This window comes from Myotis yumanensis, unplaced genomic scaffold, assembly GCF_028538775.1.
Source record: "Myotis yumanensis isolate MYYU_CA2020_CCGP unplaced genomic scaffold, mMyoYum1.0.hap1 SCAF_9, whole genome shotgun sequence".
In the NCBI taxonomy this organism is placed as follows: domain Eukaryota; kingdom Metazoa; phylum Chordata; class Mammalia; order Chiroptera; family Vespertilionidae; genus Myotis; species Myotis yumanensis.
The window spans coordinates 27,246,291-27,258,817 of record NW_027223760.1 but is presented as its reverse complement, the minus strand read 5'-3'; the positions used below and the strand labels follow the sequence as shown (position 1 = coordinate 27,258,817).

The following is a 12,527-nucleotide window of genomic DNA, read 5'->3' as shown; positions in this document are numbered from 1 at the left end:
TATTAGCAAGCAAAGAAAGTGGTTTACCAATATTAAGTTAATAAGATTGTATTTGTTTGCAAAAGTTGAAGAAATGTGTCCAGAGAAAATAAACCTGTTTAAAACAATCAAACTATGGTAAGAACAGTTGGTCCAAGAGTTGGGGACCTTGGTTTTGCAACATCAACAATTGTTACAAAAAGAAGGCTGATGGTTCTGAGTATTTTTCCTTGTATCTTAATGAGTTGACAGATGCTACCGACACTGCTCAGTTGTTGTTTACTTGAGGTAGCAATGCCAGGTTTGAAGTGACTGAAGAATTGGGTTCCATAGTCTGTGTAGAACAAGTACAAGTGAGAATATGTTCAAAGAAGTTGAGAAAATCTCTAATACAGAACAACCTGAAGTGGAATCTGCTAAGATGTGTTACAACTCCTAGTGGTAAAAATTTGTGTGGAACAGAAAAGGTTTAATTGGACAAATTTACAAAGCTTATGAAAAAGTAAAAGGTTAAAGCCTGCAGTTATTCATTGTGTGATTTATCAGCCGATACTTTGCAGAAAATTCAGTCATGTGCTACTTAGCAACAGGGAGATGTCCTGAGAAATGCATCACTAGGCGATTTTGTCGTTGTATGAACATCACAGAGTGCACTCACACAAACCTGCATGGCATAGCCTACTACACACCCAGGCTGTATGGGATAACCTATTGCTCCTAGGCTACAGCGTGTTACTGTGCTGAATACTGTAGGCAATGTGGTAAGTATCTGTGTATCTAAACATGTCTAAACATAAAAATGGTACAGAAGAAAATAGAATGTAAAAGATAAAAAATGGTGCTCGCTTTGGCAGCAACATATACTAAAAATTGGAACTATACAGAGAAGATTAGCATGGCCCCTGCGCAAGGATGACACACAAATTTGTGAAGCATTCCATTTTTTTCCTCTAGTTTAAATTTTACCTTCTAAAGTTCAGATCAAGTTTCATCTCTTTTATAAGGCTTCCCAGATCTTTACCACTCAATAATCAATCTTTTTCCTTTATTCAAATGCTTGTCTATCCACACATTTTAACTTTATCTATGCCACCATATTTGCACTAAAGTTTATTAAATTGAATTCAATCCAATAGTAGGGAAAGCATATTAATTATAGCCTGGTCGGCATGGCTCAGTGGTTGAGTGTTGACCTATGAACCGGGAGGTCACAGTTCGATTCCCAGTCAGAGCATATGCCCACGTTTCAGGCTTGATCCCCAGTGTAGGGCATGAAGAAGGCAGCTAATCAAGGATTCGCTCTCATCATTGATGTTTCTATCTCTCTCTCCCTCTCCTTTCCTCTCTGAAATCAATAAAAAAAGAAAAGATAAAAAATGATACATCTCTATAGGGCACTGACCATAAATGGAGCTTGCAGACTGGAAGTTGCTCTGGGTGAGTGAGTGGTGAGTGAAAGTGGAGGCCTAGGGCATTACTGTATGCTATGGTAGATTTTATAAACGTACACTTACTGAATTTATATAACAACACAAAATTGAATCAAGCACAAGAGAAAATGATGCAATTGAGAGACATGGTAAACATGATATGTATGAGGCTGCTGCCAACATAACCTGGCATACTGTTTTACAGCAAGCTTATTTTATGATTAGGAAGAGTACACTCTAAAATAACAATAAAAGTACAGTAAATACAAAAATCAGAAACATAGTCATTTATTATCATTATCAAGTATTATGCACTGTACATAATTGTATGTGCTATACTCTTTTTTTAAATTATATTTTTCTTGATTTCAGAGAGGAAGGGAGAGGAAGAGAGATAGAAACATCAATGATGAAAGAGAATCATTGATTGGCTGCCTCCTGCACACCCCCCACTGGGGATTGAGCCTACAACCGGGCATGTGCCCTTGACTGGAATTGAACCTGGGGCTCTTCAGTCCGCAGGCCAATGCTCTATCCACTGAACCAAACCAGCTAGGGCTGTGTTATACTCTTGTATGACTGGCAGAGCAGTAGGTTTTCTTAAACCAGCTTCACCACAAACACATAAGGAATGCATTGTCCTATGACATTCCGAAGGCTATGGTGTCACGAGGCAATAGAAACTTTTCAGCTCCATTATAATTTTATGCAACCACCATTGTGTATGTGGTCCATAGTTGACCAAAATATCATTATGTGATGCAAGATTGTATTTGAGTCTGTCATGTATTATTAAACCAATAACAAAAATTAACTGTATTCACTTTTGTGAATTTGAGCGTCTTCACTTCTATGAACTTTCTGTCAGCAATAGAAGCTGAATATCCTGACTTGCCCTACCAAACAGCAGTGTGATGGTTTAGTAATGGTAAAGTTTAATTGAGATTTTTCTTTTAGCCCAAGGCTGAAATTGAAATTTTTCTGAAGAAGAGGAACTACCCTCAAACCACTATTGTTTAACATGAATGACTTGGGAATTTTTTTGCTAATTTTTATGTGTGATCTGGTATGAAGAATTCTTATCTTTTAGAGACATATACTGATATATTTATAGATGAAAGGGTATGATCTTTGGGATTTGCTTCAAATTAATCAGGTGGAGGCCCTGGCCAGTGTGGCTCAGTTGGTTGCACGTCATCCCATGCACGGAGAGGTCTCCAGTTCTATTCCTGTGCAGGCTCGATCCCCAATAGGGGGCGTGCAGGAGGCAGCCAATCGATCTTTCTCTCTCATCAATGTTTCTATCTCTCTATCCCTCTCCCTTCCTCTCTCTCTAAAAAAATCATTTAAAAACATATTTTTAAAAATAGCTTTAAGAAAATAAAGTATTAAGCTTTAATTTAAACACTAATGATTAATTGGCATTATTTACACACAAAAATTGGATATAGCGTAGGAATATACAGCCATGACAAGTACTTGGAAGGCTCTCACAAGGTATAGGCTAAGACTTGTTCTGTGTAGTCCCAGCATACAGAATTGAGTCCTACGGGTGGAAGATATAGGAAGGCATATTTTGGCATAAAAAAAGGCTTCTCTGAACACAACATTTTTCTAAATATTAGTTTGGAGAAGTGAATTCCTGGTCACTGGAAGTGGTTGGGCCAGTCTGATGTTGAAGATCTGGACGACCTTCAGTGCCTCAAGGCACCACCAAACAGACTGTCTGGTTGAGGCTGAACCGGTTAAGTCAGCCCTACCATTTCCACTGCAGCCAGAAGCACAGCATTGTTGGTTAGCTTTGGGGCCACCTCAGCCCCTGACCCTGGCTCACTTCCTACACAAACAGAGGGCATGGCTGCAGGGAGACAAACCTGTTTATCAGAATTTACGCCTGTGAGCGCTGCTTTGCATCTGTTAGATTCCCCAAGGACGATAGTGCAAGGCTGATAATTATGGTGAAGCAACTGTTTGAACTACTTGTTTGGGTACCTGGCTTCCAGTCTGGAGGTAGAACTCAATTATTAAGTTACAGAACATTAGAATACAACAACGACAGCAGTATTTTCTGCTTTACAATATTACCTTTTTGTTTCGAAATAAACAAAGTTGGAAGACAGACGCTGCACCCATAAAGTGCTGAAATCAGAGAAGAAATGAGTCAAGAGATTATTTCCCTGAAATCATTCTTTTCCTCTGAAAGCTTAATCAGAAATGAAGGAAATGGGCTCAGGAGTTCTAGTGCCGTTAGGACTAGTTCCAGCAGGAGCTGGAGTGCGGACCAAAGGGACAGAGTCTTCTGGGCCGGCATGATCTGAGAGGCAGGTGGAGAGTGTGGATCTTTGGATCTACCGGAGAGGCAGGCCCGAAGGGACTACTTTGGTGGGTATGAAAATGCGAATACTTTGGAGAGTGGTTTCTAACTTCACTGTTTTCCTAACCTAGTTCTGTGTGTTGTTGTTGTTGTTGTTAATATTCACCCAAGGACATTTTTCCCCCATTGATTTTTAGAGAGAGTGTAAGAGAGAGAGGTAGAGACAAACAGAGAAAGAGAGAGAGAGATTGGTTGCCTCCCACATGCATCCAGGGATAGAAACCTGCAACTGAGGTATGTACCCTTGACCAGAGTCTAACCCGAGACCCTCTAACCAATGAGCAAAACAGGGTAGGGCTCAGTGTCTGGACTTTTAAGAAAATACTTGGTACTTGGAGTGAGGCCTGTGTTGCTTTATTAGAACCATTAAAACCATTAAAAGAGGTTGGTAAGAGAAAGAATGAGCTGGGGCTTGTGGATATTTTTTCATTTTCAGAAGCCTGCCCCCTCTTATGATTCCACAGCCTTTGCCTTGGTGGAAGAGTGACAACAATGTGTCTTGCTTGTGCCAACAGAAGGCCAAAGCCCCAAATCCAGAGACAGGCTGAGGAAGATACGTAAGTGAAGTCATGGTGTGGCGACCTCGACCAACAACTTCACAATGGATAAGATTGTATTTGGACGTGGTAGTGCAATGTGCAGAGAGCCAACACGCAGAAGGCAACAGGGCTGCTCAAAAAGTGGAGCCTCACAACCTGCTCTTTCTAGTGATGTCCAGAGACTGGCGTTTGCAATGTTAGCAAGACAATAAAAAAAGAAAAGAAAAAAAATTAATAAGGGATCTGCCAGGCTTCTCCACTGTAAAGTCACTCTTTGCCCCTTAGTAATTGTCCTAGTCAGCTCAGGCTGCTGTAACAAGTTACCATGGACTAGGGTGGCTTACACAGCAAACATTTATTTCTCACAGTTCTGGAGGCTGTGAGAACCCACTTCTCGGTTTGCAGATGGTCATCTCATTGTGTCCTGATGTGGTGGAGAGGGGAAGGAGAGAGAGAGAGAGAGAGAGAGAGAGAGAGAGAGAGAGATCGATCTCCCACATCTCCTCATAAGAGCACTAATCTCATTGATGAGGGTGTCCCTCTCATGACCCAATTACTTCCCAAAGGTCCTATCTCCAAATACCATCACATTGGGTGATGGGATTTGAACATACGAAATTGAGGGGGGACATAAACATTCAGTCCATAATTGTAATTAATAAGCATTTTGTGAAGAGGTACTTTGAGATTAGGTAAATATCCTATTCCTCAGTACCCGCTGGTGTTTCTTGGATGGACTAGTTATTAATATGATTGCCCATCATTTCTTCTATATTTATACTTGGCAATATGCTGTGAGGAAAACTTTTAATTTTCATTTATTTATTTCAGTCTCACAGACCCCTCTCCTATTCAGTGGGTCATAATCCATTAGTGTCATCATTAATTTTTATGCTCTAAATGAGCTGGCCTCTGTGCCTGTAGCCAGGACCCCCTCATTCATGAGCACTCCCTCACTTTCTGGTGGAAAAATATATTCCTGCTTCAACCCTGGAATTAGATATTTCTCCAAGCAACCCTAGTCTCTTTTAATAGAGAATGGTACATACACATCTATAGTTCCACAAATCTTTACATCTCAATTTCTATGCCAATCTATCTCTGTGGAAAACCACGAGTTCACACTAATTCTAATCCAATTCCACAGGGGCCATTCTAGGTTTGTATCTTTTCATAGTTGTCATCTCTTACAGTGAGAAATCTGACTCCGTGGCTGACTACGTACTAGTCATTTGTAGAATCCAGTGGAAAATGAAAATGCAGGGGCCCTTGTCCAAAAAGCAAGGGAAAGATGCCAATAAAGGTACTGCATATAAATCTTTTTCCTTTGTTCCAGGGTCTCTCTCTCTGTCTCTCTCTCAACTAGTCATACCTGTTTTTATTTGTTATTTAATGTCAAAATGGTAAGTTATTAGCATGAATTTTACTGTTCATCTTTCTATTATGCAGTACCAGTTTTAAATGCAAATAGGAGAGCATTGAACTCATATGGAAAATCAGGAGAACATAACACAACTCATATTTTGGAGCTCATACACACAGATGTATGTTGTTTTACCAGGACAGTGGAAACATTGCACAAAACTAACTCAACTGTTTTTATTTCACTTCTTGATGTACACATGTTCTTCCAACATGTTCTTCATTTGATTTACTGATGAATAAGGATGTGCCAAAAGGAAAAGAAACTATGGTTTGCCCTATTTTTTTCTTCTATATCATCTTCAGTACAAGTGACTGTCTAACAAACAGAAGTAACACAAGGAAGGGTTCATGTGGCTAGGTCAGGACCACCGAATGACCTCCTTATCTTAAGGTCAGCTGATCCGGGACCTTAATTATATCTGTAAAATCCCCTTTATCATACAATATAACACAATGATGTGAATGTTATCACATTCAAATATTGGAGGACCTTTTAGAATTTTGCCTACTACATCTACCTTGAAATAGACAATGGCTGCAGCCATCAGAGGGAGTGCGGCCCTGCCAAACCTTGATTTTGAACTTCTAGCCCCCGGAGCTGTGAAAGAATATGTATCTGGTGTTTGAAGCACCACTTGTGTGGTAATTTGTGATGGAGCCCTAGGGAAACTGCTATACTGGAGGAAGAAATAAAAGCTGGAATAATTAGAATACTGCTGTTCATAGGAAAACAGCAAGGGGTATGAATTCAGCTTATCAATAAATATGACAGCCATTATCTTTAATTTCCAGGATTCTTCAAAGACTGGGCAGTAAGGGTATAATTTTGCTGATTATGATGGCCCAAGGCCGCTGCGAAGCTAACATACACAAGCTGTCTTTGTCCCTGCTTCTCACCAGAGCTATTAGCATGGCTCGACTAATAGAGATAGATACTACTGTGGGTGTTCCTCCACTCATGCTTCTCTGGCCCCCTGAAAGCTGTGTCCTGGTAGAAAGCAGACCTAGTGCTATGGCCTATCACCAAGCCCTGTTCAAATCATAGTTAGGAGGAAGTTGATAGTAGGGGGGGTGGGGGATATACCTGTTTCAAGTTTGGAGTAGAACAAATAGAATGGAAGGGATGGAATAGCGACAGTTTTTCAATTCCTATTTTAGCCTCATTATTAGACCCGAGTGAGGATAGGAGTAAAAATTTGATCATGAATTAAGATTGACATTCTCCACATATCACCCTGGACTGCAAAGTGATCATCTTGGTCCCAGTTTAAGAGTGTCATGCAGTCCCTGAAATTTATGATTATTTGTAGAGTCCTTCATGGCTCACTCAGAGTATGTGGGTAGGCACCATGGGTTGTAACAATTAAGAGACATGATTTCAGTTTTCTCAACTGTAAATCCAGAATAAATACTTTTCATCCATCCATCCATCCACCCATCCATCCATCCATTATTCTTCATCCATTCATTATCCTTCATCCATCCAACAGATATTGAGGCACAGGGGACACGACAATAAATGAAACAGACACCAATTCCTGCTCTTATAGAGCTTACATTCTACTGGGTAGAAACATAACAAGCAAGCAAGCAAACAAACAATAAGTAAAATATATATGTTAGTTAAATAAATGCTGTGGCAGAAAATAAAACAGAAGGGAAAGAGAAAGAAGCAGAGGAGCTGGATTAATTTTAAATAAGGTGGTGAAGAAAGGCCTCACTGAGAAGATGATAAATGAGCAAAGGCCTGAAGAATATGTAGCAGAGAATCACTCAGCTACCTGAAGGTAGAATATACCAGACAGCAAGACATGAGTGGGGGGGATAAGGACACATATGTAATACCTTAATCAATAAAGAAAAGAAAAGAAATTTTAAAAAGAAGAACTCAAGGGGCAAACACAGTGGTAAGCACAAACCATCTCTCTTGTGTAATTTTTAAATGATGGTCAAGGTTGTGAAAGAGAAATAGCAAAATGGGCTGCTTCCAAATCTGGGCTATTATAAATAATGCTGCAGTAAACACAGGGGTGCACATATTCTTTCAAATCAGTGTTTCAGGTTTCTTCAGAAAAAGTCCCAAAAGTGGGATCACTGGGTCATAAGGTAGTTCCATTTTTAATTTTTTGAGGTAACTCCATACTGCTTTTCACAGTGGCTGCACCAATCTGCATTCCCACCAACAGTAGACAAGAGTTCCCTTTTCTCCACATCCTTGCAAATACTTGGTTTGTTGATTTATTGATGACTAGTGACCCGGTGCACGAAATTCGTGCATGGGGGAGGAAGTGTTCCTCAGCCCGGCGTGCACCCTTTCCGACCTGGAACCCTTCGAAGGATGTCCTACTGCCAGTTTACAGGGATCGGGTCTAAACCAGCAATCTGGGACTGCTGGCTCCTAACCGCTCACCTGCCTGCCTGCCTGCCTGCCTGCCAGCCTGCTCGCCCCCAACTGCCCGCCCTGCTAGTCTGCTCGCCCCAACCTTCCCTCCCCTCCCCACTGGCCTGCTTGCCCCCAACTGTCACCCTGCTGTCCTGCTCACTCCAAACTGCCCCCTCGCTGTCCTGATCACCTCCAACTGACCCCCACTGATGGCCTGCTTGCCCCCAACTGCTCCCCCTGCTGGTCTGCTTACCCCCAATGGCCCTGCCCCCCACCAGCCTGATCACCCACAACTGCCCTCCCCTCTTGGCCTCTAACTGCCTCTACCTTGGCCCCGCAACCATGGCTTTGTCCAGAAGAATGTCCGGAAGGTCTCCTGGAAGGTCTCCCAGTCAAATTAGCATATTGTCCTTTTATTAGTATAGACTAGTAGCCTGGTGCATGAAATTCATGCACATTAAAAGGGAATTAATTGCTCTAACCGGTTTGGCTCAGTGGATAGAGCATCAATCGGCCTGCGGACTCAAGGGTCCCAGGTTCGATTCTGGTCAAGGGCATGTACCTTAGTTGTGGGCACATCCCCAGTGGGGAGTTTGCAGGAGGCAGCTGATCAATGTTTCTCTCTCATTGATGTTTCTAACTCTTTATCCCTCTCCCTTCCTCTCTGTAAAAAATCAATAGAATATATTTTTTTTAAAAAGGGAATTAATTAGCAGAGATATTTTAATATTGCTATTTGCCCTTTCTCTATAATAGAAGTGTGAGAGATGAAAGGAAATTAGTGAAATGTATATGAAAATAATATATAAATTTATTAATAAATAAACAGTAACAAAAGGATATAACAACAACAGAGGCATGATATAAAAATGACAACAACGATATGAAAACAAAAATATGATATGAAAACAACAGTGATGCAAACAATGACTGATAAAGTGATTAAACTTATTCTAATATCTCCCTGTACACCACATTAAGAGTGGAAACACTTTCAGAGTGCTTGACTAATTTCCCTTGTGATGAAGTACTTAGAACTTTAACTGTAACATCACATGCTCTTCAAACTCGAGAGAAAGCAACATATAACTGACCAGGTGCAAAAATGGGTTCAGGTAGGAATATGCCTACTTTGATTAGAGTTTGTCCTTGTGATTTATTAATAGTCATCACAAATGCTGGCATCATGGGACACTGTCGTCGAATCAATTTAAATGGGAGGCCAGCGTCAGATGGGGACAAATTAATTCTTGGAATCAGAACAACCTCTCCCTCTGCAGATCCTGTTAATACTTCAGCTTCGATAATGTTAGGTCGTAATCTTTTGATACTAAATCTGGTACCATTACAAAGACCCCATTTACTATTGAGATTTCTCAATAGCATGATGATTACAGTGTTTTGGACAGGTTCAAGCCTTGGACTGATGAGAGGGCACAGTCCTCTCATTGGCCCTCCCAGCACAATTATAGCCAACAGCTGTAGTTGTAAGCTTGAACCTATGGTCGGAACACGTGGCCCCACATGCCTGAGTGATGTAGGCTTGATAGAGTTCAGGTACATGTAGTTGAGTAGGATTGAAACCCAGGAGAATGTTGTAAACCCCTTATGCTGGCGCGGCACACTTCATAAAGATATAATGCCTCCACTCTCTGAGGGTGGGTTCCTAACTCAACCCCGCCCCTACAGGAAACAGCTCTGGGAAACAGCTGGGGGGTGGGGGAAGGGCACAGCCATTGCCAAGACAACCCCTTCAGGACTGACTTCCTTCCGCTTGGTCGCAGTTGTTGAGGTCGTCATGAACACCACCCAGGGATTTTATATAAGTAGATAGAGGCCTGGTGCACGGGTAGGGGCTAGCTGGTTTGCCCTGAAGGGTGTCCTGGATCAGGGTGAGGGTTCCCTTGAGGCATGGGGCAGCCTGGGCAAGGGGCCTATGTTGGTTTGCAGGCCGGCCACGCCCCCATGGGGTAAGGGTCCCTGCTGGGGGTGTGTGGCAGCTTGGGTGAGGGGCTCAGGGCTGTTTTCAGGCTGGCCACACCCCTTCAGGGTGGGGGTCCCCGCTGGGGTGCCTGGCCAGCCTGGATGAGGAACTGATGGCTGTTTGCAGGCTGGCCAAGCCCCCCAGCGGGGATCCTCACCCCATGAGGGTGTGGCCAGCCTGGGTGAGGGGCTGAGGGCTGTTTTCAGGCTGGCCATACCCCCTTCTTGGAGGGGGTGCCTGCTGGGGTGCCTGGCCAGCCTGGGTGAGGGGCTGAGGGCCATGTTCAGGCTGGCCAAACCCCATTCAGGATGGGAGGTCCCGCTGGGGTGCCTGGCAAGCGTTAATGAGGGGCTGAGGGCTGTTTGCAGGCTGACCACACCCCCTTCAGTGTGGGGGTCCCCACTGGGGTGCCTGGCCAGCCTGGGTGAGGGGCTAAGGGCCGTGTTCAGGCTGGCCATACCCCCTTCACGATGGGGGGGTCCTGCTGGGGTGCCTGGCCAGCCTGGGTGAGGGGCTGATGGCTGTTTGCTGGCTGGCCACACCCCTTTCAGGTTGGGGGTCCCCACTGGGGTGCCTAGCCAGCCTGGGTGAGGGGCTGATGGCTGTTTGCCGGCTGGCCACACCCCCTTCAGGGTGGGGGTCCCCACTGGGGTGCCTAGCCAGCCTGGGTGAGGGGCTGATGGCTGTTTGCAGGCTAGCCATGGCCCCGGGCCACCCAGGCTCCCAGACCCTCCTTCAGTGGGGGCCACAGCAGGTGGAAGCAGGTATCTGGGATTTATTTAGCTTATATAATTGAAACTTTGTAGCCTTGAGCAGAGCTCAGGGCCAGCCAGGGCAGGCAGGAAGCTTGGCTTCCTCCATCACCAGGGGCAACCCAAGCCTCCTGTTCACTCTAGCTCTGTGGCTGCAGCCATCTTGGTTGAGTTTATTTGCATACTCGGTCCTGATTGGCTGGCGGGTGTGGCTGGTGGGCGTGGCTTGTGAGTGTAGTGGAGGTACGGTCAATTTGCATGTTTCTCTTCTATTAAATAAGACTAGAGGCCCGGTACACAAAAATTTGTGCACTCAGGGGGGCAGGGGGGTCCCCCAGCCCGGCCTGTGCCCTCTCGCAGTCTGGGACCCTTCGGGAGATAACGACCTGCTGACTTAGGCCTGCTCCCGGGTGGCAGAGGGCAGGCCCAATCCCTAGGTGCAGCCCCTGGTCAGGCTCAGAGCAGGGCCGATTGGGGAGTTGGGGCGCTGCCCCGTCATGCACAGAGCAGGGCAGATCAGGAGGTTGCGATGCCACCTTCAGTCACGCTCAGGGTAGGGCTGATTGGGGGGTTGGGGCACCGCCCCCTGTCACACTCAAGGCAGGGTCGATGGGGAGGTTGTGGCGCCACCCCCTGTCACGCACAGAGCAGGGCCGATCAGGGGGTTGGGGCGCTGCCCCCTGTCACTCACAGAGCAGGGCCCATCAGGGGGGTTGGGGCTCCATACCCTGTCACACACAGAGCAGGGTCGATCAGGGGGTTGGGGAGCTCCCCCCTGTCACGCACAGAGCAGGGCCCATTAGGGGGTTGAGGAGCTCCCCCCTGTCATGCACAGAGCAGGGCCGATCATGGGGTTGAGGAGCTCCCCCCTGTCACTCACAGAGTAGGGCTGATAGGGGAGTTGGGGCACCGCCCCCTGTCACACACAGAGCAGGGCGGATCAGGGGGTTGGGGCGCTGCACCCTGTCACACTCAGGGCAGGGCCAATGGGGAGGTTATGGCTCTACCCTTTCACACACAGAGCAAGGCCCATGGGGGGGGTTGGGGCGCCACCCTCTATCACCCACAGAGCAGGGTCGATCAGGGGGTTGGGGCTCCACCACTGTCACACTCAGGGCAGGGCTGATGGAGAGGTTATGGCTCTACCCTGTCACACACAGAGTAGGGCCTGTGGGGGGGGGGGGGGGGGGGGCCGCACCCTGTCACACACAGAGCAGGGCCGTTCAGGGGGTTGGTGCGCCCCACCCTGTCAAACACAGAGCTGCAGGGCAATCAGGGGATTGGGGAGCTCCCCCCTATCAGGCACAGAGCAGGGCTGATCAGGGGGTTGGGGCGCCTTCTCCTGTCACGAACAGAGCAGGGCGGATAGGGAGGTTGTGGCCCCGCCTCCGTCACACACAGAGCCGCAGGGCGATCAGGGGGTTTGGTCGCTGCCCCCATCACGCTGATCCCGGTGCCGGGAGGCCTCGCGGCTCCACTGATCCTGGTGCTGGGAGGCATATTACCCTTTTACTATATAAGATAGCGGCCTGGTGCACGGGTAGGGGCCGGCTGGTTTGCCCTGAAGGGTGTCCTGGATCAGGGTGGGGGTCCCCACTGGGGTGCCTGGCCAGTCTGGGTGAGGGGCTGAGGGCTGTTTTCAGGCTGGCGGGTGACTGAAG

General features: G+C 46.0%; 1 non-coding gene across 1 annotated transcript; it reads left to right on the top strand.

Annotated features, from left to right (window-relative positions):
* Positions 1-817: 817 nt before the first annotated feature.
* LOC139017176 (U6 spliceosomal RNA) lies at positions 818-926 on the top strand. The gene has a single exon (XR_011472827.1). It is a non-coding gene; the product is annotated as a U6 spliceosomal RNA (small nuclear RNA).
* Positions 927-12,527: the final 11,601 nt, after the last annotated feature.